This window comes from Mesoplodon bidens, assembly GCF_964165515.1.
Source record: "Mesoplodon bidens genome assembly, chromosome: 9".
Lineage (NCBI taxonomy): Eukaryota > Metazoa > Chordata > Mammalia > Artiodactyla > Ziphiidae > Mesoplodon > Mesoplodon bidens.
In genome coordinates, this window is record NC_138166.1 from 66,843,769 (window position 1) to 66,870,879 (window position 27,111).

A 27,111-nucleotide genomic window follows, 5' to 3' on the forward strand; every position below is an offset into this window, starting at 1 on the left:
AAGAGGACCCAAAGTAACGTAAGAGATCAGTGTCACCTCACCACGTGGGCACCATGAAGTCCCCTGCTCTTAGAGGCAAATCACTCTGCACCAAATATAGTAGATGAAATAATCCTAGAATGTCCCAAGTAGACACAGGCATTTCCAAACCCCTTGTACAATTCAATGCAATATGTGTAATTATAAAGAAGCAAAGGTAGAAGCAACATGGAAAACAGTGGAGGCAGAATAGTAGACACAGAAGTAGCAACAGTAGCAATTAAGGCAGATGCTTTTATATATTTCAAGTTGGAATTAAATGAATTCAAATAAAAACCTACAGCCCTGACAAAGCTGGAGACAGTTGTTTCAAATACCATTTTTTAAAAAATGAGATAGGCTATAATTTATTAACTAAACAGAAATAGACAAACACTGCTAAAATCTCCACTGTAAGCCAATTAAAATAATGTAATCAGCAAAAGAAGTGTTTTGGAACTCAAAAGTTGCTTATGTCAAAGTAACTTATTTTAAGATTGACCCTCTGTTTTATTTGTGGTTAGAAGATAGCAGAAATTTGGCAATAAATGAGAATATACCCTTGTCATTCATAACCCACTAAGCATCTAGTAAAATGGGTTTCTTTTCCCATATCATTAATTATATTAGTTCTTAATTCATTTATTTCTTTACAAAAATTTCTCTGTAAAAAATCATTCAAGTAAGGAAGTAAGAACATTATGTGGAACCCTTAAAATTTCTATTTTTTATTTCTTTCCATTGTGCGAGGAGATACAATTGTCTTCTAGGCCTTAAGTCACAGAAGCAGGAGTTATAAACTGACCTTTGAAAGGGTACTGCTTTTCAGATGTGAATATTGCAGTGTAACCTGAACTTTACATGGGCATTATGAAACATTTCATCTCACCATGTTCACAGCATTCTGGACATCTCCTAATAATGCATCATCTGCTATATGTGTGGCCTGAAAATTAGTGTTAGAATTAAAAATAGTCAATGTCTCAACTTTCTGGCTACCCTACGCTTGTTGCCAAAGAGGTAAGTAAAATACATAAAATGGAAGAAACTCAATTTTTAAAATAATCATCTTAAAATTATTATCATTACAACTATTTCCCACCATAATATATTTCAACTCTTCCACAATATTACTGAAGAATATTAGTATTCTCTACTTAATATCTTACTAGTGGCCTCTACACTCTTAACCATTTTTGCAAATTATCTTCTACACTGATATTCCATTCTGTATTCTTTCAAAAGTAGCCGTTTACTTATCCCTAATACAATGGTGGATTTCATATAATTAAAAGGTAATTTATTGGAAATCTATTTGGACTTTAAATCGCTTACTATAAGTTGACCCATGAAAATGATCTCCACATTTTATTTATTTTTTATTTCTTCATTGAATCTGTTCCAATATGGTAAGCAGACAACTCTTTCAGCTGTTTTAATATGTATGACCTTCTCTGGGTAGGTTTAGTTTCTTCAAACTTATGGCAGTAGCTGGCATTAAGAATGGAATAAACAGGCCTGCTTAGCTCTGCAGAAAATAAAATAAAGTGTAATTTTATCAACTTTCTTTTTTAGTTGTCAGCTCTAAATGCAACTCTCATGTTACAAGGTTAGTGTTAGGCTGACATTAAATCATCATCTAGGGCCACAGCAGAAATATGTTGAATTATGTATTTAAATGTGCTCACACATTATCTCCATATAGAATAAAACAAAGTAATCAGATTTCCATTTTATTTCTCTGCCAGAACCTACAGTATTATTTTGCACTTGCTGGAGGGAATTTGGCAATGTGTTAGTCTCCTCAGGCCTGTTTTCACAGGATAGCAATTCGACTGAAGTGCAGTGTAAAAGTATTTATTAAAAGCTATTCCCCTCTGGCACTTAGAAAAGAAAGACGATAGGAGTATGCTGTTTTGTTCTCTGGGAAAGGTTCACATTTTGTGAGTTGATGAAAAAGTTCTGTGTATCACACCCTTAAATAAATATCTATGCTTGCCCATGGAGAGAAAAGTAGCAGGAGTTTTCAAAAGTTCTTAAGAAGCTTAAAAATACAATGCCCAGCACCTTGGAACAAGGATGAAGACAGTTTAGTTGTCCAGTCTTGCCCATCCCTTTCATATGCTAACCTCTATTCTCTCCACCTGAAGGCTTAGTCCATTTCATTGACCAGTCATCATTTCCCATCACTACTTCCCAGCATCTAAGACCATCATGATTATTAGATGTGTTTACAGTCTCTGCCCAGTAACCTTTGGAATGCAGAATTAGTCTTGTTGGCAGAATCAAATACCAAGGATGCCTGCTGCAAGCCATGGATACATATATGTCCACTGAGTTGCAGTTTTCCCCCCATGGAATTGTTCAGGTCACCTGATTGGTCTTTGGCTTCTGTTTCTCTGGCTAGGTCTTCCCTGAGTCCTTGCCATGTCCTTCTGACAGGAAGAATCCACTCAGCTCTCTGTCCCCTGACTACTGAAGGTACTCTTGGAATCTGCTCAACTTCAACCAACATGTGCTCTGAATTTCTGTTGCAGTACTCCGTTTGTTGGCTTGGACGGCAGTGCCTGCCTGAGTCAAGTGTGAGTCTACCTAGCACTGGCATGTTGAACATCAGACCAAGAGTCATCTTCAGTAGTCAGTGCTACACCTGGGTTGGTGGCCTTCAAATCCACTACCTATTCTTTTCTGTCCTGGTTTCTTCCTCCTCACAATCAGCTAGCACCTCTTTGGTCCCCAAATGCCTACCCCGTGGCTGCCTGAGTTCTTGATAAATGATTCGTGCTTGGAGGTGCATCCATTTTGCGATGGTTTAACATCCTTGATGGGTTAGTGTTTCAGTATCTACTGAAACTGAAAAAACTCTCATTTGTCATGTTTTAAATGAATAATTATTGATCTCTCTTCTCTCTTCTGTCAAGAGATTTTGCTTTCTTTCCATTTTTTAAAAAGTGGCAAATATAAACAGGGAAGGAAGACTTTATTCAAGGCTGTTGCAATAGGGGAGAGAGACCAGAACTCAGTCTTAGCTCAGCTCCACTAAAAGCAAAGGGTGTGAGGGTTTTTAAACACTGAGGTGAGTGGGAGAACACAGGCCATCTGTGTTTGTTAATTGGGCTTTACCCAAAGGAAAAGTAAACTTTCTGTGTCTTTGTGACAGGAGGCAGTTTTAAAACTTGGAGCAAGTTTGGCACACTATGGTTAGTCTCCTACTTTCCCACAGAAACAGGAAGATGGGGCACTGTTTCCCCTGATGTTTACATTTCAAAGAGATGGCTCCCAGGCCCTTGAGAAAGAGATTCCTGCGTTTAAAACCGTCAAGAGCCTTTTCAAAATATTTACATACATTTCAGTGGGGCAGGGAAAGAATTTACAATGAAAAGTTTTCTAAAGCAAATGCTGTAAGAAAAGGAGGTCAGGAAGAAACCTGTCTAAAGTTTAGTCAAGCTGAGGAGAACACTAAGGTAGTCTAGTTGGCTTCCTTCCCTCCCCTCTCCCACCCCCCTCTCCTCTCCTCACCTCTGCTCCCTTTCCTTCTTTCCTTCCTCTTTCTGTTTTTTCTTTTTCTGTTCTTAGCCCTTGTCTATTACCTCCTTTTTTTCCCCCCAAGGGGGTATTTATTTAACATTTAATGATAAATTTATTTTATTTTAACTTTCTCCCATCATTACCTTGTGACTTTTCAAAGTTGTTTGTGTATTACATTAACAGTGCAAAAGAAGTGTGAAAAATATTTTATACATCCTCAGCTTGCTTGTTCATCACAATAATAATTTTCATGTCATGTTTTAAGAAAAGTTATTTCTTATCGTGGACAAACTTTATAGATGTGTATATATTACAAAACTATCTTCTCAGAGAAAATCACCCAGACTTGTGGATTTCTTGGACCTTACACTTCTTATACTATCTCACTTTGAGAACCATTTCTGTAGAGCAAAACATGTTTTTTGTTAAATATATAGTTATTTAAAACAGCTAAAACATACATGTGTTCAGTTACTTATTTGTCCCTCATGTGTCTGCTCATCGGACAGGAACTGATCATCCACTATTTTTCATTAGGCTTCTTCTATAACTTGACCTTTATCCCACATTCTTTGTTGCTGTTGTTTTCTTTTCTTTTTTTTTGCTTTACGCGGGCCCCTCACTGTTGTGGCCTCTCCCGTTGCGGAGCACAGGCTCTGGACGCACAGGCTCAGCGGCCATGGCTCACGGGCCCAGCCGCTCCGCGGCATGTGGGATCTTCCCGGATCGGAGCACGAACCCGTGTCCCCTGCATCGGCAGGCGGACTCTCAACCACTGCGCCACCAGGGAAGCCCGTTGCTGTTGTTTTCTTTTGAAACATCTCTTGTCCTAAGGGAGCTTTACATGTCCTGGTTGTTTCACAGTCCTGCAGCTTTACTGCCTGCCTTTGTGTAACTGGTACTCCATTTTCAGGTAGTGCTTTCATTTTTGTGCAGGTTTCCTAGATCTAGGAATGCTTTCAAATTATGCCCAATTAAATACTGTATATTAGATTTACTTTGTTAAAGTTGTCTTTTTCATTTTTATTTTGTAGAGTATCAGTTCACTTATTGTAATTTTTTGTCTGATTCTGTAAAATTTTTTCATTGCTTATTAGGTAGAAAACTCCCTGCATTTCTCCATGTTTTCAAGCTGTGAACTCTATTATAACATGAGCTATGAATTGGCAAATTTGCCACATTTTAAAATTTCTAATCTATAACCTATCAAATGAATTTTTGTCATTAATTCTCAGTTTTCAGAGAAATTGTTTTCTCCATGTTAATGTATGTTATGTGAATATACTTGAATATAATATTCCTTATATGAATTTACTATTCATTTTATGACTACACTATTCCTTAAATACTGATTGAGTACTAAGAAATATGAAAAATGTTGCTAAAGACATACCTAATTAGTGAACCAGTTTTATGAATATCTTTGTGAAGGCATCCAACTGTAATTTGCATGCTTTCAATGCCTGTGTACCAAGCACTGTTTCTGGTAATAGGAATACAGGAGTGAATCAAAGAAGAAAGTTTTTGCCTTGTAGAGCTTACTCTGTGTACCTTTTGAGGTGAAGTAGACAATACACCAATAACAAATTGTGTAGTATCTTTCTCATTCTTTCTGACAACATTTTGTGTATGACTTACTTTTTTAGATCTTGCCTGAAATCTTAAGTAATGACAAAAAATATGAAATAATTGAAACCTGTAATGAGAAGGAAACTAGAACTTTATGAAATCCTTATGGAGTGTATCATCTATTGGAGTCATCAAAGAATGACATTTTCTAGAAGTCTGTTGCATTCTTTGACCACTAAGGATGTTTTATTTCTGATGAATGACCGCATGAATAACTAGTTATTAAGTTCATTCACATTAGAACTACTTCATGCATTTAATTGAAAAAGTGAAGCCGGAAGGAATTACTTTTTTAAAGAAAAGAACATATTATAAGATAATGTTAATTCTGTGTGAGTATAGCTACCAGTTGCCTCATACTGTAGCATTTATTACTCTTGTCATACTTTTTTCTTTTATTTCCTTCTGGATATTCTGATTTTTCTCCTTGAACCCCTTTCAGCCTTCTGATGTTTCATCTAATTTCCAAGTTCTGTTATATTATTATTTTCTTCCCTTCCTTTTTTGCTTCTGAGGCTTAGTTCCTGTGTTTTCTTTAGATGTAAAGAATAATAATAGGCTGTTGGTTGAATATTTTTCAGGCTTATTAATATTTATTATGCCTTTTGCTACCACTTTTTTCAGTTGTTCCTTAGAATTTACTTTTGTAGCTGCCTTCTAGCAGGCATAGAAAGAGATGGCATAGTTACCCAGGCTTTAAAGTGAGGACAAGTGGATGGGAGAAAAACAGCAATAAAAATATTACTAGATAGGATCATTACACTTTTTCATAATTTATTCCTATTACTCTACAATATCAAGACTATTAAAAGCCATGTTAAAGTGAAAAAAAGATTTAAAGATAATCCTAAATTATCAGAAATAACATTAAGAGAAACAGATCTTTATAGTGAGGATTGACTCAGAACATGGCATTGTTATTTGAAGGAGATTGTTAAGGAAGAGAGCAACATCCTTCGAGAACAAGGGGAGATTAAAGAGCAAGCTTGGCCCAGAGGAGGGAAATATTAAGGACTAATGTCACTCATCAATTGATGTAAGAGACTACAAGTGTGCTTCAGGTTTCTTGAAAATAGTTACTGTAAAAAATTAGATAATAAATGATAAATGCGAGGAAGGCATACATCCAAGATGACATTACTGAGAAAAATCATTCTAACATCACTCTATAGATATTTGTTTAGGTAGAACAAATAATATCAATAGATGGAGCAAATGTTACTGCTTCTGAAGGGAAATTTCCAAGATACTTTAGCTGGACTTAATGCCTGACTTTGTTTTGAGAAACAGTGATGAAAACTTAGGTTTAACTTAATGTATATTTAAACAAAATTGTCTCATGTTTTCAGATAAAGAAGAAACATCTGAGAAATGTTATATATTTTGCATTTTCTCTCAATATTCTTTGATTTAGTCACTCATCCATTCATTCAATCATTTGTTGTGTCCCTATTATGTGCCAGACACTGAAAGAAATGACTCAAGACTACGACATTGACAAAACAGTAGTAAGCCTAAAGAACTTACTCTAGAATGAATTGGGATTTTCTAAATGGCAAAGTATTTAGTAATATTCTAGAGATAAGCTATTTTAAGAAAACCTAGTCTAAATGTTTAGTAAAGGAAATGTTATTAGTGTCGACATTTAATCATATGCTGCTTTGATGATTATCTTTATGATCCCTATATGCTCTGTTCAGTTAAGCTGTAGACTCCTTAACAATAAGAATCGTGTTATATACTTCATAAAAAAAATACTTGGTACACTTTCTGGGACACAGTAAAGGTCAACATCTGCTTTAAGTAAACAAGTCCAAGCTCTGGACATATTGCTGGTTAGCAAACAAGTTGTGACTTAGTCCTTTTCAACAGGTATAGCAATTGTTGATTTGCCTTTTTCCCAGACCCATCACCGAAATTCTATAGAATGTAAATGTATCCTTAATTCTGTAGAAGTCTTCTGTACTCTAACCCATAAACAGGGTGAAAGCACTGCAATTTAAAAAGAAAACACACTATAAGAATTATCTTAATAATTAAATCTAAGTCTTGATCTTACGTCTTTAAATCACTGTAGGCAAGAGTATAATAAAGTTAAAGGGGACTAGATTGAAGAGTTTAAAACTATAAGCTTTAACCCAAAGACTTAGGGAGAATAAAATACTAAAAACAAGTATGTATTTTTAAGTATATTTAAGGATACAAATATTTTCCATATTATCTCCAGATTTCACAACTCCTCACTAAGTATTTTCTCCTAATGTTAATTTATGGAATAGATGAAATGTAAATGGCTTTAAAAATAACAAGATTTTAAAGATGATAATAAAATATTCTCATGTTTGCTCCAGTACAGAGATATTTTTGCTGATAAAAGTGGTGATTTACCATGAGATGATTTTCAGTCTTTGTTAATTTATAGAATAAATGATATGGCTTTTACAGTCCTTCAGACTTTCATTTATCCGCCCAAGAAGCTAATGAAAGTTTGCCTAAACTCTCCCATATTAAATGGACAGATTTAAACTTTTCTCATATTAATATAAATTAGATGACTTTTGTCCTTGCCTGAAGTGACAGTGTTAATGTCCGAAGCTTACATCTTTCATGACTATCAGCTAATTAGAATGCAGGACAGCTTTAAAGGTCTCATCTCTAATCCGCCATTCTGGATTACATCCACTGTTAGCACTCCTGTCAATCACCACAGGGCCCCGAGCTACATTTCCCAAAACCTATGATAAGCATGATTTCCATGAGAATCAACAGTAGGAGGTAAAAAAGCCACCTTTTTATATTTCAGAATTTAAAGTAAATCTGATAATCGTACTCCTGTAAAGTCCTCAGTCCATTGCTGCTGAACAGATACTATCTTCCTTAGAACTGAAAGATTGTCAGAGAAGCACTCTTACTGTTTCTTGTTTACATAAAGTACAGAACTAGGAATTGTGTGTTTTGGAGAGAAGTAGTTTTTTTTATTAGCGATTTCTCCTGAGTCCTGAGAATATATTGACTTTATTTATGGCCCTTGTATCTAGCTCTTGACTCTACCTCTCTCATCCTGACTTTCCCAAGTCCTCATCAGAAGGGCAAGTGACACAAGACAAGGTTTCTTCTCTTTCTGTCCATCTCACCCCTACCTTCCCCCATTGACCTCCCTCCAAATTTTATACACTGCACCCTCAGTTTTCCTGATAACCTTGAGCCTTTTCACTGATTTTGTCCACCATCTTCTTATTCAAGTGGAATTTATTAGTAAGTCTCGGTCGTTAGTGAAGCTTATTTGAAAAGCTTCCCTCCAAAACTTTGATTGGGACTGCTCATTCTTTCACTTCCCTGTGTCTCAGAAACTAGGGTCAGTATTTTCCAGAGTTTTACTTCCAAAACGTGAACAGAAACCTATCTGCCCTTCACAATCCCTGGGTTATATCACCTTTATTTATTTATTTATTTATTTATTTATTTATTTATTTAACAAATTTAATCAGTTATACATATACATATGTTCCCATATCCCCTCCCTCTTGCGTCTCCCTCCCACCCTCCCTATCCCACCCCTCCAGGCGGTCACAAAGCACGGAGCTGATCTCCTTGTGCTATGCGGCTGCTTCCCACTAGCTATCTACCTTACATTTGGTAGTGTATATATGTCCATGCCGCTCTTTCGCTTTATCACAGCTTACCCTTCCCCCTCCCCATATCCTCAAGTCCATTCTCTAGTAGATCTGTGTCTTTATTCCTGTCTTACCCCTATGTTCTTCATGATATTTTTTTCTAAATTCCATATATATGTGTCAGCATACAGTATTTGTCTTTCTCTTTCTGACTTACTTCACTCTGTATGACAGACTCTAGGTCCATCCACCTCATTACAAAGAGCTCAATTTTGTTTCTTTTTATGGCTGAGTAATATTCCATTGTATATATGTGCCACATCTTCTTTATCCATTCATCCGATGATGGACACTTAGGTTGTTTCCAGCTCCGGGCTATTGTAAATAGGGCTGCTATGAACATTTTGGTACATGACTCTTTTTGAATTATGGTTTTCTCAGGGTATATGCCCAGTAGTGGGATTGCTGGGTCATATGGTAGTTCTATTTGTAGTTTTTTAAAGAACCTCCATACCGTTCTCCATAGCGGCTGTACCAATTCACATTCCCACCAGCAGTGCAAGAGTGTTCCCTTTTTTCCACACCCTCTCCAGCATTTATTGTTTCTAGATTTTTTGATGATGGCCATTCTGACTGGTGTGAGATGATATCTCATTGTAGTTTTTTTTTTTTTTTTTTCAGTATGCGGGCCTCTCACTGTTGTGGCCTCTCCCGCTGTGGAGCACAGGCTCCAGACACGCAGCCTCAGCGGCCATGGCTCGCGGGCCCAGCCGCTCCGCGGCATGTGGGATCCTCCCGGATCGGGGCACAAACCCGCGTCCCCTGCATCGGCAGGCGGACTCTCAACCATTGCGCCACCAGGGAAGCCCCTCTCATTGTAGTTTTGATTTGCATTTCTCTAATGAGTAAAGATGTTGAGCATCCTTTCATGTGTTTGTTGGCAGTCTGTATATCTTCTGTGGAGAAATGTCTATTTAGGTCTTCTGCCCATTTTTGGATTGGGTTGTTTGTTTTTTTGTTATTGAGCTGCATGAGCTGCTTATAAATTTTGGAGATTAATCCTTTGTCAGTTGCTTCATTTGCAAATATTTTCTCCCATTCTGAGGGTTGTCTTTTGGTCTTGTTTATGGTTTCCTTTGCTGTGCAAAAGCTTTTAAGTTTCATTAGGTCCCATGTGTTTATTTTTGTCTTTATTTCCATTACTCTAGGAGGTGGGTCCAAAAGGATCTTGCTGTGATTTATGTCATACAGTGTTCTGCCTATGTTTTCCTCTAAGAGTTTGATAGTGTCTGGCCTTACATTTAGGTCTTTAATCCATTTTGACCTTATTTTTGTGTATGGTGTTAGGGAGTGATCTAATCTCATACTTTTACATGTACCTGTCCAGTTTTCCCAGCACCACTTATTGGAGAGACTGTCCTTTCTCCACTGTACATTCCTGCCTCCTTTATCAAAGATAAGGTGACCATATGTGCGTGGGTTTATCTCTGGGCTTTCTATCCTGTTCCACTGATCTATCTTTCTGTTTTTGTGCCAGTACCACACTGTCTTGATTACTGTAGCTTTGTAGTATAGTCTGAAGTCAGGGAGCCTGATTCCTCCAGCTCCGTTTTTCGTTCTCAAGATTGCTTTGGCTATTCGGGGTTTTTTGTGTTTCCATACAAATTGTGAAATTTTTTGTTCTAGTTCTGTGAAAAATGCCAGTGGTAGTTTGATAGGGATTGCATTGAATCTGTAGATTGCTTTGGGTAGTAGAGTCATTTTCACAATGTTGATTCTTCCAATCCAAGAACATGGTACATCTCTCCATCTATTTGTATCATCTTTAATTTCTTTCATCAGTGTCTTATAATTTTCTGCATACAGGTCTTTTGTCTCCTTAGGTAGGTTTATTCCTAGATATTTTATTCTTTTTGTTGCAATGGTAAATGGGAGAGTTTCCTTGATTTCACATTCAGATTTTTCATCATTAGTATATAGGAATGCCAGAGATTTCTGTGCATTAATTTTGTATCCTGCTACTTTACCAAATTCATTGATTAGCTCTAGTAGTTTTCTGGTAGCATCTTTAGGATTCTCTTTGTATAGTATCATGTCATCTGCAAACAGTGACAGCTTTACTTCTTCTTTTCCGATTTGGATTCCTTTTATTTCCTTTTCTTCTCTGATTGCTGTGGCTAAAACTTCCAAAACTATGTTGAATAAGAGTGGTGAGAGTGAGCAACCTTGTCTTGTTCCTGATCTTAGTGGAAATGGTTTCAGTTTTTCACCATTGAGGACGATGCTGGCTGTGGGTTTGTCCTATATGGCCTTTATTATGTTGAGGAAAGTTCCCTCTATGCCTACTTTCTGCAGGGTTTTTATCATAAATGGGTGTTGAATTTTGTCGAAAGCTTTCTCTGCATCTATTGAGATGATCATATGGTTTTTCTCCTTCAATATGTTAATATGGTGTATCACTTTGATTGATTTGCATATATTGAAGAATCCTTGCATTCCTGGAATAAACCCCACTTGATCATGGTGTATGATCCTTTTAATGTGCTGTTGGATTCTGTTTGCTAGTATTTTGTTGAGGATTTTTGCATCTTTTTTCATCAGTGATATTGGCCTGTAGTTTTCTTTCTTTGTGACATCCTTGTCTGGTTTTGGTATCAAGGTGATGGTGGCCTTGTAGAATGAGTTTGGGAGTGTTTCTCCCTCTGCTATATTTTGGAAGAGTTTGAGAAGGATAGGTGTTAGCTCTTCTCTAAATGCTTGATAGAATTCGCCTGTGAAGCCATCTGGTCCTGGGCTTTTGTTTGTTGGAAGATTTTTAATCACAGTTTCAATTTCAGTGCTTGTGATTGGTCTGCTCATATTTTCTATTTCTTCCTGATTCAGTCTTGGCAGGTTGTGCATTGCTAAGAATTTGTCCATATCTTCCAGGTTGTCCATTTTATTGGCATAGAGTTGCTTGTAGTAATCTCTCATGATCTTTTGTATTTCTTCAGTGTCAGTTGTTACTTCTCCTTTTTCATTTCTAATTCTATTGATTTGAGTTTTCTTCCTTTTTTTCTTGATGAGTCTGGCTAATGGTTTATCAATTTTGTTTATCTTCTCAAAGAACCAGCTTTTAGTTTTATTGAACTTTGCTATCATTTCCTTCATTTCTTTTTCATTTATTTCTGATCTGATTTTTATGATTTCTTTCCTTCTGCTAACTTTGGGATGTTTTGGTTCTTCTTTCTCTAATTGCTTTAGGTGCAAGGTTAGGTTGTTTATTCGAGATGTTTCCTGTTTCTTAAGGTGGGATTGTATTGCTATAAACTTCCCTCTTAGAACTGCTTTTGCTGCATCCCATAGGTTTTGGGTCGTCGTGTCTCCATTGTCATTTGTTTCTAGGTATTTTTTAATTTCCTCTTTGATTTCTTCAGTGATCACGTCGTTATTAAGTAGTGTATTGTTTAGCCTCCATGTGTTTGTATTTTTTACAGCTCTTTTCCTGTAATTGATATCTAGTCTCATAGCATTGCGGTCGGAAAAGATACTTGATACAATTTCAGTTTTCTTAAATTTACTAAGGCTTGATTTGTGACCCAAGATATGATCTATCCTGGAGAATGTTCCATGAGCACTTGAGAAAAATGTGTATTCTGTTGTTTTTGGATGGAATGTCCTATAAATATCAATTAAGTCCATCTTGTTTAATGTATCATTTAAAGCTTGTGTTTCCTTATTTATTTTCATTTTGGATGATCTGTCCATTGGGGAAAGTGGGGTGTTAAAGTCCCCTACTATGAGTGTGTTACTGTCGATTTCCCCTTTTATGGCTGTTAGTATTTGCCTTATGTATTGAGGTGCTCCTATGTTGGGTGCATAAATATTTACAATTGTTATATCTTCTTCTTGGATCGATCCCTTGATCATTATGTAGTGTCTTTCTTTGTCTCTTCTAATAGTCTTTATTTTAAAGTCTATTTTGTCTGATATGAGAATTGCTACTCCAGCTCTCTTTTGGTTTCCATTTGCATGGAATATCTTTTTCCATCCCCTTACTTTCAGTCTGTATGTGTCTCTAGGTCTGAGGTGGGTCTCTTGTAGACAGCATATATATGGGTCTTGTTATTGTATCCATTCAGCCAATCTGTGTCTTTTGGTGGGAGCATTTAGTCCATTTACATTTAAGGTAATTATCGATATGTATATTTCTATTCCCATTTTCTTAATTGTTTTCGGTTCGTTATTGTAGGTCTTTTCCTTCTGTTGTGTTTCTTGCCTAGAGAAGTTCCTTTAGCATTTGTTGTAAAGCTGGTTTGGTGGTGCTGAACTCTCTCAGCTTTTGCTTGTCTGTAAACGTTTTAATTTCTCCATCAAATGTGAATGAGATCCTTGCTGGGTAGATTAATCTTGGTTGCAGGTTTTTCTCCTTCATCACTTTAAATATGTCCTGCCAGTCCCTTCTGGCTTGTAGAGTTTCTGCTGAGAGATCAGCTGTTATCCTGATGGGGATTCCCTTGTGTGTTATTTGTTGTTTTTCCCTTGCTGCTTTTAATATGATTTATTTGTTTTTAATTTTTGACAGTTTGATTAATATGTGTCTTGGTGTATTTCTCCTTGGATTTATTCTGTATGGGACTCTCTGTGCCTCCTGGTGTTGATTAACTATTTCCTTTCCCATATTAGGGAAGTTTTCAACTATAATCTCTTCAAATATTTTCTCAGTCCCTTTCTTTTTCTCTTCTTCTTCTGGAACCCCTATAATTCGAATGTTGGTGCGTTTAATGTTGTCCCAGAGGTCTCTGAGACTGTCCTCTGTTCTTTTCATTCTTTTTTCTTTATTTTGCTCTGCAGCAGTTATTTCCACTATTTTATCCTCCACCTCACTTATCCGTCCTTCTGCCTCAGTTATTCTGCTATTGATCCCATCTAGAGTATTTTTCATTTCATTTATTGTGTTTTTAATCGATGCTTGATTCATCTTTAGTTCTTCTAGGTCCTTGTTAACTGTTTCTTGCATTTTGTCTATTCTATTTCCAAGATTTTGGATCTTGGAAATAGAATCTTGGATCATCTTTACTATCATTATTCTGAATTCTTTTTCAGGTAGACTGCCTATTACCTCTTCATTTGTTAGGTCTGGTGGGTTTTTATCTTGCTCCTTCTCCTGCTGTGTGTTTTTCTGTCTTCTCATTTTGCTTATGTTACTGTGTTTGGGGTCTCCTTTTTGCAGGCTGCAGGTTCGTAGTTCCCGTTGTTTTTGGTGTCTGTCCCCAGTGGCTAAGGTTGGTTTAGTGGGTTGTGTAGGCTTCCTGGTGGAGGGGACAAGTGCCTGTGTTCTGGTGAATGAGGCTGGATCTTGTCTTTCTGGTGGGCAGGTCCACGTCTGGTGGTGTCTTTTGGGGTGTCTGTGGACTGTTTATGATTTTAGGCAGCCTCTCTGCTAATGGGTGGCATTGTGTTCCTGTCTTGCTAGTTGTTTGGCATAGGGTGTCCAGCACTGTAGCTTGCTGGTCGTTGAGTGAAGCTGGGTGCTGGTGTTGAGATGGAGATCTCTGGAAGATTTTTGCCGTTTGATATTATGTGGAGCTGGGAGGTCTCTTGTGGACCAGTGTCCTGAAGTTGGCTCTCCCACCTCAGAGGCACAGCACTGACTCCTGGCTCCTCAATTTGGGATGATTTGTTGTCTATTCATGTATTCCACAGATGCAGGGTACATCAAGTTGATTGTGGAGCTTTAATCCGCTGCTTCTGAGGCTGCTGGGAGAGATTTCCCTTTGTCTTCTTGGTTCCCACAGCTCCCGGGTCTCAGCTTTGGATTTGGCCCCGCCTCTGCGTGTAGGTCGCCGGAGGGCGTCTGTTCTTCGCTCAGACGGGACAGGGTTAAAGGAGCAGCTGCTTTGGGGACTCTGGTTCACTCAGGCCGGGGGGGAGGGAGGGGCACGGAGTGCGGGGCGAGCCTGCAGCGGCAGAGGCCGGCATGACGTTGCACCAGCCCGAGGCGCGCCGTGCGTTCTCCCAGGGAAGCCGTCTCTGCATCCCGGGACCCCGGCAGTGACGGGCTGTACAGGCTCCCGTAATGGCGGTGTGGACAGTGAACTGCGCTCGCACATAGGCCTCTTGGCAGCGGCAGCAGCAGCCCCAGCGTCCCACGCCCGTCTCTGGGGTCCGCGCTTTCAGCCGCGGCTTGCGCCCGTCTGTGGGGCTCCTTTAAGCAGCGCTCTTAATCCCCTCTCCTCGCGCACCAGGAAACCAAGAGGGAAGAAATAGTCTCTTGCCTCTTCGGCAGCTTCAGAGTTTTCCCGGACTCCCTCCCGGCTAGCTGTGGCGCATTAGCCCCCTTCAGGCTGAGTTCTCGCCGCCAGTCCCAGTCCTCTCCCTGCGCTATGACCGAAGCCCGAGTCTCAGCTTCCAGCGCCGCCCGCCCCGGTGGGCGAGCAGACAAGCCTCTCGGGCTGGTGAGTGCTGGTCGGCACCGATCCTCTGTGCGGCAATCTCTCCGCTTTGCCCTTCCCAGGTACATGGGGAGTTTCTTGCCTTTTGGAAGGTCTGAGGTCTTCTGCCAGCGTTCAGTAGGTGTTCTGTAGGAGTTGTTCCACGTGTAGCTATATTTCTGGTGTATCTGTGGGGAGGAAGGTGATCTCCGCGTCTTACTCTTGCGCCATCTTCCCCGGAAGTCTATATCACCTTTCAGTAGTCTCTAGGTCTTCCCTCTTCAAAGGCATTAAAGAACTTAATACTTGGCTGTCAGTGTTCCTCTGGACTCAAACTGTCCTCATTCTATGTGACTTAAATGTCTATAGGGAGGACCCACCAAACACTCCAAACACTCTTCAAACAACATTTACTGCCACTTGATTTCCACCACTCATGCCCAGGACAACTCCCTGGGCCCCGTCATCCTCTAACACTAATCTATTTCAGAAAACTGAACCCTTGAATTCCCACAGCTTTGTTTCTTGCCATGGTTCTGTGCCTTTCGTATCTGCATTTTGACATCCTCAAGGTCTCTAGGTTCTCTGGCTACTCATAATGAGTTTGGTAGAACAGCAGTGGCATTGGCTTCACTTGGGAACCCCTCCCCAAATTTACTCCACAATTTATCAAGGTCCCCAGGTGCTTCATGTGCACATACCAGTTTAAAAAGAACTGCTCTACCACCTTCAGATTTTCCTCAGAACAGTGTGGTACTGGCATAAAAACAGGCACATAGATCAGTAGAACAGAATCGAAAGCCTAGATAGAAACCCTCACATACATAGTCAACTAATTTTTGAAAGGGTGTCCAAAACACACAATGGGTAAAGGATAGCCTCTTTAATATATGGTGTTGGGAAAGTTGGATGCCCACATGCAGAAGAATGAAACTGAACCCCTACCTTATACTATTCACAAAAATTAACTCAAAATGGATCAGAGATTTAAAAATAAGACCTGAAACTGTAAAACTCCTAGAAGAAAACATTGGGAAAAAGATTCTAACAGTCTTTACTCCCTTTCCCACTTAGCCTGGATCTCAAGGTCAAATATTTCAGTTTGTTCCTCACCAACATACCTGTCACTGTACCCATTGGCCAGTGACCTCTGTGGATCAATCAATCCACCCTCTTTATCGGCTACTGTGCCCAAACTGCTGAGGGCTGCTAGCAAATGAACTAACTGGACTGACACCTTTGCTTTGTCATGGTTTATGACTTCAGCTGGATCCCAGGACTGCTAAGTGCTCTGGTTCTGAGCATCACTCTTTTCTACTTTTGGAAACTGCATAGCTCTCCTCAGAGGCCTTACTATGTATCTCCAAACTTGTTCACTCTCTGTCTTTCCCCTTTTTTTTTACTTATAAAGCTCCTACCTCATATTTAGAGGGAATGGGATTCTTCTGCCATGAACAATCTTAACATCTTGCCTAAATGCCTATAAACATGTTTTCAATCCTCTTCTTCCCATCTTTCCTTTTGTCTCTGAGGAAGTATTTTTTTTAGTATGTAAGATTTCACCTCCATTATACTGATTCTACTTAACCACTGCCCCCTCCCCTTTGTGAATAAACCTTTTATGCTGGAATAATTTTATATTTACAGAAAAGTTGCAAAGGCTGCACAGAGATTTCCCATATACCCCTGTAGTGGGTTGCATAGTAGCCTCAAAAGTATATCTAGGTCCTAGCCTTGGTACTTATGAATGGGGCCTTACTTGGAAATAAGATCTTTGCAGGTATAAATAAGTTACAAATCTTGAGAGACCATCCTGGATGTAGGTGGGCCCTAAATCCAACAACAAGTGTCCTTATAAGCGTAATTTGTTATGGCAGCCCTAGGAAACCAATTCAACTCCTCACCCAGTTTCCTCTAATATTCATGTCTTAAATTACCATATTTGTCAAAACTAAGAAATGAACACAGGTACATTACTATTAACTAAACTGTAGTCTTTATTTGGATTTCCCTAGTTTTTACACTACCACCCTTTTTCCAGGATCTGATCTAGGATACGACATTGCATTTAGTTATATGGTGTTTCCTTAGTTATCCCTGAGATGTGACAGTTTCTCAGTCTTTTTGTTTTGTTTTGTTTCGTTTTAAATAGCCTTGACAGTTTTGAGGGGTACTGCTCAATTATTTTGTGTAGACTGTCCCTCAATTTGGGTTTGTCTGATGTTTTTTCATGATTAGCCTAAAGTCTTGGGCTTGAGGGAAGAATACCAATGTTTTATTTATCTTTATATGCTCATTGCTAACCATATACTAGCTAGTTTTCAGTACCCATTTACTCAAAGAATGAAGGAATACAAATCTGCCAGCACCTTATTTCTTTCCTTGCCAGCTAGGTGCTAGTTCTAGGATGCTATTTTCTATTTTATACAAAAATAGACATTTTAACTTCAATTGATTTCCTTTGTTGACTGAAAAGAGAGCTGTTGTCCAAGGCTTAGACTATAGAAAAGGGCCTTTGAGTTTCATAGAATGTTTTAGCAGCTGCTTGTTGAGATGGTCATGTTAACTATACCATCACTAAATAGTTTAGTTCATGACAAGCAGCTATATAAAGGGAAGGACATATTGTAAGCTCTCCCATGATGGCTTTCTGGTGCTCCCACTTCCCTTGCCATGCTGTGCTCCAGATTCCTAGTGTTTTCTCTCCTTTACTGACATGCTCCTTAACTACTCTTCTAAACATTTCTCCCTACGTCCCCACTTTCATCTCCTTCACGAACTCTCTTAACTCCCCAAACTGGAATTTCTTTAACACACTCTATTAGGAGGAAAGTCATTTGCTTTTGTCGCTAATGATTGTATGATACCTTAGAGCTTTAACAGCAGCACTTTCCTCTACACTCTCATTTGATCCTACTTCAAAGGGCTATTATTATTCCCTTTTTTAAATAAGCAAATTGAAATTCACAGAACTTATGATTTCCCTAATATTTCCAAGATACAGTAGATTTGGGCATAGAATGCTGGCTTGATTTAAAATCCTGTATACTTCTCAACTCAGAGAAACCAGATCATGATGACATCATCTGAACCCTGGAAAAGTAGTATCTAAACTAAAATTAACTAGGAATACCTCAGTTATAATAGCCAATATTTTTTCAGGAGGTACTTTAAGTCACATTTCTGTTTGCTGAGGAGATAATTGCAACAAAAATATTCTGATCAGATGTAGCCTTTATAGGTTCTGATTTTGTGGTTGGTCAGTATTCACAAGTGTGGTTTATAAAGTGTCTGAATGGATATGTCTGTGTGCTTAGTGTGGAAGAGGAAAAGACAGAAGCATTGTCATGCATTTCATTGTCTTTGCAACAGAAAAGAATCAACCGTGAAATGAAAGTGTTCTTTTTAAAGTATTGCTGCATTCATATTTTTCTTGAGTGCTTTGTTTTGTTTTTTTTTTAAACCAACTTAAGAAGTTGAATATAAATATAATGCTTTAGGCATATTAAAAAATACTGGTTTTTTTAAACACATATGATCTCCCCTGAAATTAAGGCTCTCAGGAACAAGCAATACAAGCCAGTTCCTGCCTTTTTCTCCCTCATTGTAACTGACAACATTCCTAGTGGCCCATTTGTGTCTCCCTGAACAGCTGGAGAGGATATGGGTAAGAGTCCCAGCAAAATGGTAGTAAGATTCATAAGGAAAGCCTTTTGATTCCTAAACAGCTTAGCTCACATACAGAATTTCTCAATCTACTCATTACAGCAGAAAGGCTGAATATTCAATACAGTGGTAGCCTGGTAGATAACCCTAGGGTTTTGGCTAAAAATTGCCCTCAGCATGTGGTCTATATGGCTTGATTAATCTAAGTAATTCAGAAGTAAACCAGCCTCTCTGAAGTTTATTGTGTTTGTTTTGCTTTATTTGTTTTCAGAGGGAGGGGAATTTGCAGCCTAATCTTCAAAGAGAGATATTTTGTTTGATAGAGGTTTTACTCTATACAACAAGAGGTTAACGTGTGTTTTTGGATTTTAAATCAATTCTGATATTTTCATAAGCTTAAATTGACTCTAGGAATGTCCGTAGGTAACACTAGGAGGTCAGATTTTGAGTAGCACTGTTGTCCTCCGTGACCTCCCTTGTGTAAGTGATCTTCCTGCTTTGGCTACCCAAGCAGTCTTCTCTAAAAGCCTGGCAAGTCATGGTTTTTTGTTGGAGCTGATGTTTTTAAATCTCATTCTTTCAGGTCTCACTGCAAAACGAACCCTATGTTCATTTATTTTGTAGAATAGAATTCACAACCGATACAGCCCTTATACTCAAATTCTAACAGGTTTTAAAATGGTATTTGTAGTGAAATGCCATAGACAAAAAAGTTCCAAAGTATCATTTTAAAATGCTGCCCATATACATTGATTTTGTAAGAATAAATTAAAATAGCAATAAAACAAACTAAATTTTCAGTTTTTAATATTCTTAAATGTCATCAACTAAACAAAAATGATTTAAGCACAAATTTAACAAGCAAACTGAATAAATGCTACTAAAAACATGATGCGGTATAGTAGAAAGCCCAGCAGTTTTGAACTCAAATCGATGTCCTTTCAAATATCAGCATTATTACTTCCTGGCCCTGTTTCCTTCCATCAATTAAATTTATGTGAATAAGATTTCCTATATGAAAAATGAAGATGATGATACATATCAGCGAGGTTGTCATGAGATTAAGAATATGTGTAGGGCTTCCCTGGTGGCACAGTGGTTGAGAGTCTGCCTGCCGATGCAGGGGACACGGGTTCATGCCCCGGTCCGGGAGGATCCCACATGCCATGGAGCGGCTGGGCCCGTGAGCCACGGCCGCTGAGCCTGCGCGTCCGGAGCCTGTGCTCCGCAGCGGGAAAGGCCACAACAGTGAGAGGTGTGTGTACCAAAAAAAAAATAAAAATAAAAAAAATAAAAAGAATATGTGTAAAATGTGTGACTCATCTAAGGACTGAAAAAATGTAATTGTTATTATTACAATGACTTTTAATACTTTTCATTTCATGGTTTTACATTGTGACTGAAATTGTGTTAATTAACCCTGTTACATATATCATCAAGTGAATTCATAACACCCTTGCCCATAAATATATTTATAACAATACAAAGAATAGAAACATATCAATAGAATGAAGATTTATTACACTAAAGAATAAGAGCATATGAGCATACTAACAGCAAAATACTTAGTAGAAGTTAAGTAGAAGTTAAGAAGCCGACAAAATATAATTACACACATTTTTGAGAGCTGTTTCAGTCTTTGTCACAAGTGAATTTTTATACAGAAACTCAGACTATTTCCATGATATGTCCCGTGACAGGCATGGCCTTCCCTGTAGGATATTCCTTCATTCATGTTAATATAAATAGACATTCAAGACAAATCAGTATTTTTTGGTAGTTTGAGTTGATTGCTTTTAATAACTATTTTTAGCCAAATTTTTTCCACTTTTGAAGATAATTTTTTTTAATAAGAATTGTTTCTGGGTTTTTTTTTGCTGCATGGTGTGGAATACAGGATCTTAGTTCCCCAGCCAGAGATTGAACCCGTGCCCCCGCAGTGGAAGCACAGTCTTTACCACTGGACTGCCAAGGAAGTCCCCTTTAATAAGAATTTTGATTGGCTGTCAGTGCATTCCCTTCCAGATGAGTTCATAGAACACCCCACCCACCATACCTGATACAGAGAGCAGTTCTGTATCAGAAGTCAGTGGGATAGCCACCATGAGGGTACCATCATAATGACTACATGAATTTGCCCATAACTATTTATATTGCCTGCAGAGACGTTTGGAATTATCACTCTTGGACACAGAGTGTTAAACTCAGGCAAGGTGATGCCAGCTTTGCTTGGGTTGTAACTTTTGTCTGATGAGCTCTCAGTGGACATGGTGTTAGTAGTGAATCCAGATTTTGGTATGTTTATTTAAAAAGCCCATTCCTATCAAATATTTGTTACCTTTTCTTCAGGTTAATTTTTTTCAGTATTCTCACAATATTTTAAAACTCAATTTCTAAGCCTTTAATTAGCTTTGTGTTTCTCTGAACCTTTCATGATTTTTGACCCAGAGAATGTCTACTCTGAGGAAATTTAAAAGTCCCTGAACCTAATCTTTGCTCTCTGCCTATCTGTCTTCTCAAGGCTTGTTTTGGGTTCTTCTGGCCCTTTTGCCTTTCACTTCTAAATCCATTTCTTATACAGGTTTGGTTTTTTTTTGGTTCTTGGAGAGCATTATGTTTGAGTCAAGGTGTTACCAGATAAGGCTAAATTCATAGATAACTCAGGTTTCTTGAACATTCAAGGGGATGCAGCAGGCATGAGGAGAGTGGTGGTTGTTCACCTGTGGAGTTTCTCAGGAAGCACACCTGGTCTGCTGATTTACAGTACTGATCCAGAGCTGGGTACTCCATTCTACAAAGAATTTCACCTTTGCTAAGGGAAAAGGGACCATTTTACTTTTATAAATACAGCTTGAGATAGTACACATAAACTAGTATTTTGTTCTCACAAGGTACTCAAAGGTATGCAGTATTTTTCAGTCTTAATTTGAGAATAGTCAAGGTGGATGTTGTATTTAACAGTAAATTCTACACTTTTTCTTATCTACTCTTTTCATTTTACCTCCTCAGAAACCTGCAATGTCTTCCTCTTTCTCCATATCATTTTCTGTCTCTCTAATCTCTCTTCCATTACCCCAGAGGCAGCTTCTCAACTCCCTACCTTTGAACATCATTACTGATTCAAAATTTAAATTTTTTGGGCTTCCCTGGTGGCGCAGTGGTTGAGAATCCGCCTGCTAATGAAGGGAACACGGGTTCGTGCCCCGGTTCAGGAAGATCCCACATGCCGTGGAGCGGCTGGGCCCGTGAGCCATGGCCGCTGAGCCTGTGCGTCCGGAGCCTGTGCTCCGCAACGGGAGAGGCCACAACAGTGAGAGGCCCGCGAAACGCAAAAAAAAAAAAAAAAAAAAAAAATTTAAAATTTTTGAAGAAAGTTCTAATACATTTCCATTTGTTTGGGTTACTCCTCTGATGGGCATGCTTAGATTTTTGGAAAGCACAAACCATGTTCTTTTGCACCTTCAAAATATATCCAGAATCCAACCAGCTCTCACTACCTTCATTGCTGTCATCCTAGCCACCATCATCTCTCTCCTGGATAATTGCAATTACCGCTAATAGGTCCCCTGACTTTTATGATACCTGCCCTATCATTGTCATTCTCTATACAGCAGGCAATATGAACCTTCTAAAAGATAAACTAGATCCCGTTATTCCTCTGCTCACAATCCTCCAATGGTATTCCATTTCAGTTGAGTAAATGCAAAAGTCCATATAATTGCTTACAATGCCCTTCATCATCTTGCTTCTCTCTGACACCATTTACTACCCTCTCCCATGTTCTCTCCACTTCAGCCACACTGGTCTGTTTATCTTAACCAAGCACATCAGGTGCTGTCCTGCCTCGAAATCTTTGCATTGCTGTCCCTTCTGCCTAGGTATCTGTAGACTCATTCCATTACCTCTCCTGGGTTTCTGTACAAATATCAGTGAGGTCTTCCCAGACAACTCTAAGTAAAAAGTACAGCACTCACTGCACTTCCTAGCCCCATCCTTGCTTAATTTTTTCCCCACAAATTTTTCACCAAATGACATACTATATGTTTTTCTTTTTTTCCCCCTTTCTCCCATAGAATGTAAGCTCCATGAGAGCAGGGTTATTTGTTTTGTTCACTGCTATAGCAAAGCACCTCACACATAGAGGCAGTCGATGAATACCTATTAAATAGATGGATCAATGTGTAAATAAATGCCTATCATGTTAATATTCTAACTAAAAGGCATTGGGTGAGATAGTGTTGGGCAATGAGGAAGAGTCAGACATATTTCTTACAAAATTTTTGATTAGTAATGACAGCGAGAGTCATAATTTTCTAAGTATGGACATGTTATGATCTTCTATGTTTAGATGTTTAAAATGTAATGGGTTACATATTTTGATCTTTAGACAATTTCTAAGGACAAGCTTTTTCAACCAAACAACTAGTTACCAAAATAAATGTAGAATCACAAGAACTGTAAGCTGTTTCTCTATTTGTGGTTATTTAGGTCAATTAAAAAATTGTCTCAAATGTATAGATACCAAGGGGGGAAAGTGGCAGGGGGTGGTGGTGGTGGGATGAATTGGGAGATTGGGATTGACATATATACGCTAATATGTATAAAATAGATAACTGATAAGAACCTGCTGTAAAAAAAAAATAAATAAAATTCAAAAAAAAAGGTCTCAATAGCATGAATGCTTTAGAAATTTCCAGAGGATGGAAATCAGTTTACTGAAGTATAACTTAACTATTTTCCCAGCTCCTAATGAGAATAAAACATGGGCATTTGGGGGTCTTTCTAGTCCTAAATCAGAGGGATTACTTGGGGAAGTAATTGTTGGTCCTGTGAGGTCACTGAGTTTTAAGAACATATCGGGGTTGGATGCAGTGATGATGATGATAAAATAACAGTATCTAATAGCTAATACTTATTGAAGCTCACCATGTACAGGCACTGTTCTAAGTGATTGCTTGTATGAATGTACTTGATCTTTACAACAACCCTGTAAATCAGGCATTATTTTTTCCATATTACGAATGAAAAAACTCAAGCTTGAAGAGGTTAGATAACTAGCCAAAGTCACACAGAAAACATATGGCAAAGATGGAATCTGAATGCGTGGATTCAGAGTCCTCTCCTTCTTGACCCCCATGCTATATTGTGCCAGTCTCCTGCCTGGAGCATAAGTAGAACTCCAAAAAAGTGTGTGTGCATGCTCATGTGTATGTGTGTGTGCAAGGGAGGGTGTATGCACACTTGCTTGTGCATGTGTGCACGTGTGTATATGAGTTGATAATGGTGATAGTACTCTGTTAATGTTGAAAGTGAAGGTGATACAGTTCTGAAGAGAGTGAAGGTGAGAAAATAAACACCATTGTTAAGCTTTATGCATGTTACTTTATCAGCATAGCAACTTGTATGAGGGAACATTTTCACTTCTTTTTTAATAGGTGAGCTATCAGAGGATCAGAGAAATAAGAGCCTCACCCTTGGATAAGGCCTTGTCCAGGCAGTGGCAGTGAGACTGGGAGGAAAAATCTCACCCTGCTCCTCAGGGGTAAAGCTGACAGCTCTCCTGGAGTTATACAGGAAGGCATTCTGGCTTCCATGCGGAGATCCTCTGTACAAGGTATCTGTGTGTTCCCTTTGTGGTTGGGAGGGGACATCAGCCAAGAGACGACACTGGGTCAGTCTAGGGCTATGTAGTCTAAGGCTAGAGTTGCCAAGTATTGCATGGGAAATACTTATATTGAAAATTATTTGTTGTTTTTTGAAACTCAGATTTAACTGGGTGGGTGTTCTGTTTTTTGTTGTTTTTTGCTCAATCTCCCAACTCTACCTGTGGCATCTAAACCCCTGTCAGAAGTGCTGAGCCAAAAAAAAAAAAGTGCTGAGCAGATCACAAGAGCAGAGAGAGGCACTGCCTTAGACTTTGTGAATCCCCATACAGATTCATCAACTGTTCATTTATTCATACATCATTGACAGAAACAATGACTACCTACCAGGGTCAGGCAGCATGCTAGGTTCTGAATGAGACTTGTGAATGTTCACTCCCAGGGTTTACAGTGTCTATCTAGTACAGAGGTTCTCAAATTTTAGCATATATTAAGATCACTTGGGAAGCTTGTTTAAAAAATTCCCTAGAGATTATGACTCTAAGAGTAAAACCCTGGAATTTGTGTTCTTAATGAACACTCTAGGTGATCTTGAGGTAGGTGGTTCCAGGAGCATACTTTGATAAGTACTGGTCTAGTAGAGGGAAGGAGACTTCATCCAGAAGTTACAAGTATAAATAAGAAATACTCCTCAGTCAGGCTTATATACTGGTACATTGTGTGATTTGAGTTTCTCTAAGGTATTAATGCAGATTATAGAGTGTTGTATTCTCCACATTACTTTTTTTTAAATGAAAGTGTCTTCAGGTAAGATATAACTAAGTGTGCTAGCAAGTGGGAATTGGCTCTTGAAAGGAGAGATTATCCCCAGATTTCTGATCAGAGCCTCAAGTCAAGTGAAGTATGACATTCTTATAAAGTAGCTTAGACCTCTTGAGCCACAGTCAGTTCTACGCCATGGTTATATATGAAAGCCTTGTTTCTGGAAGGAAAAGGTTCACTGTGTTTCCTAGCATTAAAAGCAAGGACCTGTACCTACACTTTTTCAAACCAGTTCTCTATTTCAATATAGTGTTTGTGGTACTGATAGGATATGTGCAGGCATTTCTGCATTTGTCGTTGAACACCCTGACTGCCGAATCCTCTATACATAGTCAAGTCAAAGCAGTGAGCATTCTGGGAGGGATGCCAACAACAAATTGTAGTAATCCAGCCTTGTTGTTATAAAAGCATGAATCAAAAGCTCAGCATCTTGCTGAGACAGCAATCATCTTAACCTTGTTATACTCTTGAGATGGTAATACGAGGTCTTATCAGTATGGTTGATATGGCTCTCAAAGGAAGGATGAGGGTCAAAAATGGCTGAAATTTATCATGGAGAATATTGCTTTATGGGATATCCAGCTAGAGAATTGTGACTACCTATTAAATCCTCTATGAAGTAAGAAATATATGGTCTACTGCCTGCAGGATAAGAGAAGGGGAAGGAGGGGGAATCAAAAGTGAAATAAAACTGGTCAAATGAGATGAAAGTCTGCTTTCTTAATTTTCAGCCATAGGCATCAGCGTTTGAGATTACCCCTTAGGCAGCTTCTGATTGAGTGGGAATAGTTCCATGACATGGAAGATTAAAGGTTTTCTGGGTGGCTGTATTTTAAATGATGAAATCTTTTCAAAGAGATTTTATTTTTGTAATCAAGTCTAGGCTGTGTTCATGTGAAAGCAAATTATAAGTGACCCAAATGATTAATAGCATTTAAATAAGTATATAGAACAAAGCTACTGTGATCTATAGTTTCTATTTTTTTTTCAATTTGGGCTTTTTTTAAATGAAGTTCTTTTTTTTAAAAGGCATTATTTATTTATTTGTTTTATTTATTTTTTTGGCTGCATCGGGTCTTAGTTGCAGCACATGGGATCTTCGTTGAGGCATGCAGGATCTTCTGTTGCGGCACGCAGGCTCTTCATTTTGGTGCATGGGCTTCTCTCTAGTTGTGGCGTGTGGGTTTTCTCTGCTCTAATTGTGGCACGCTGACTCCAGAGCGCGTGGGCTCTGTAGTTTTCGGCACGCAGGCTCTCAAGTTGAGGCGTGTGAGCTCAGTAGTTGTGGCGCACAGGCTTAGTTGCCCTGCAGCATGTGAGATCTTAGTTCCCTGACCAGGGATCGAACTTGGGTCCTCTGCATTGTAAGGTGGATTCTTTACCATTGGACCACCAGGGAAGTCTCTCAATTTGACCTTTATATCTAGAAAGAAGTTTCTTAGAAACTTCTTAGAAAGAAGGCAAACCAAGACTGATACCAAGAAGACAGCTTTCTTTAGGAATTGTCATTAGTGTTCAGTTCCAACCTCATGTCCTCCAGGAGGAAGGGCAATATGCAGAGTGTTCAAAAGCCTGGGCTTTGAAGTGAGAAAGACCTGGACATGAATCACAACATTGTCACTTCCAAGTTGTGAGACCTTGAGCGAGTTACTTACCTCTCTGTGCCTTGGTTTTATTAGCTATAAAATGCAGCTAAGATCAGTACTTGCTTCATAAAGTCTTTGTGAGGATGAAATGAGATATGTAAAATGCTCTCTACAGTGCCTGGCACATGGTATGTACTCTGTAAATATTAGCAGTGGAGAATTTGAGACTCCC

At 38.6% G+C, this 27,111-nt stretch overlaps 1 protein-coding gene across 3 annotated transcripts in view; it reads left to right on the forward strand.

Annotated features, from left to right (window-relative positions):
• DNAJB9 (DnaJ heat shock protein family (Hsp40) member B9) overlaps positions 1-27,111 on the forward strand; it is a 403,125-nt gene that overhangs the window by 230,777 nt on the left and 145,237 nt on the right. For 2 of the 3 annotated variants that reach the window (XR_014016693.1, XR_014016694.1), the window contains exon 8: positions 24,304-24,482. The exons of the other annotated variant lie outside the window; for it this stretch is intronic. The gene's annotated coding sequence lies outside the window, so the exon portion shown is untranslated. The remainder of the gene's footprint in view (positions 1-24,303; positions 24,483-27,111) is intronic. 3 annotated transcript variants of the gene reach the window in all.